Below are 1,796 nucleotides of genomic sequence, written 5' to 3'. Positions count from 1 at the left end.
TATATATAGATAGATATATATATATATATATATATGTATGTATGTATGTATATATACATGCGCGCACACACACATATATACATATACGTAAGAATACATACGTAAAGTAACAGATAGATGGTTTAATCGATATTTATAATGGTACTTTGTTCGGAATAGCTGTGGAGAATGCGAAAAATTAATCAATAAATATATAAGGAAGAACACAAAGAAAAGAAAATAATAATACCATGAAACATAGGGACAAACCCCAGCCGTTGTCTATTGGAGTTTTTGCAAACGCAATCTATAAATTAACAGAACGAACATAAAAAGAAGAAAAAAGAAAAAGAAATTAATTATAAGAAATAAAAACTAGAAATAATTTTGCTTAAAGGTTAAATTTAATTGCACATAAGATAAATAGAACATTGTCTTGGAGTACACAGATGGTTGTGCTGCTGTTGTTGCTGTTGTTGTTGTTGTGATAGTGGTCGTTGTTGTTGTTTAACCCCAGCTCAGCTCTGAGTCAGCAAACCTATAATGAGATAACGAGGCGAACTGATAGAGTCGTTAGAATGACGGATAGAATACCTTGGGTCTCTGAGTTCAAATCTATTCAAAATTGGCGATGTTTTTTTTTTCTTTTTCCTTTAGGAATCAATACATATGTACTGATTAGTGGATAGTTGGCAACGTAAGAACGTCGAACCACATGCCTTCTCGTATATCTTTCAGTTCTCTGCGTTCTGGGTTCAAACCCTGCTATAGCTCACTGGAGTGGCAAACTTAATCCGCCGTAATGGTGGCGGTGGTGGTAGTAGTAGTTTATAGTAGCTTAGTGGTTAGGGTGTGGAACTCACGGTCGTAAGATTGTAGTTTCGATTCCTGGATCGGGTGACGCGTTGTGTTCTTGTCCAAAACACTTCACTTCTCATTGCTCCAGTCCACCCAGGTTTCAAAAATTTTTAATCCTGCGACAGACTGGTGCTCCGTTCAGTTGTGGAAACCGGAAAACCGGCTGTATGAGACTATATACTTGATTTAACAGCTTGTGCGACTACGAAGAACTTCATTTTTGATTCGGTGTTGTTATTGTAATTCCTCGTCTCTAGGTCAACCCCAGCGATGCTAATTAAGGGTCTAAAGCTTTCCAGCTTTGGTTATACCGTTTGGGTAGGAGGAGGAGAGGCCTGTCTTACACCATATTATCCAGTTCAAAAGAATAGTGTGTTTTGGACAGGAATTTGGCTGCCATTTCCAGCAGATCGATCGAGACGTCGAGACTCCTTGGGTGGATAGTAGCCGTTACGAAGGATGATGGGTAGAGTACAGAGAAACACGACGTTGTTAGTCGTAGTTCAGGCGGTACCCGAATCACTGGAGAGGGTTATAGAGATGATGATCATCATCATGACCATAATGATCATAATGATCAAGATGATGGTCCTTCAGTTTGGAGAACAACCAAAAGTCACATGCAGCAAGGTCTGGACCATCGGAGGGGAAAGGACAATTTTGATGACCAACTCTGACAAGTAGGTGGTTACTGAGATGGAAGTGTGACAAGCAGTACTTAGTAGTCTGTGACAAGCAGTGTTAAGCAGGGTATGTTCAAAGAACAGCTACAGCCATCTTTTTGTATCTGGAATAAAATGTTGGCAGACCAGGTTGTTAGATACTCTTTTACTCTTTTACTTGTTTCAGTCATTTGACTGCGGCCATGCTGGAGCACCGCCTTTTAGTCAAGAAAATCGACCCCAGGACTTATTCTTTGGAAGCCTAGTACTTATTCTATCGGTCTCTTTTGCCGAACC

This window comes from Octopus bimaculoides, chromosome 6, assembly GCF_001194135.2.
Source record: "Octopus bimaculoides isolate UCB-OBI-ISO-001 chromosome 6, ASM119413v2, whole genome shotgun sequence".
In the NCBI taxonomy this organism is placed as follows: Eukaryota; Metazoa; Mollusca; class Cephalopoda; order Octopoda; family Octopodidae; genus Octopus; species Octopus bimaculoides.
The sequence above is the reverse complement of the archived record's forward strand: the minus strand, read 5'-3'. Positions refer to the sequence as shown.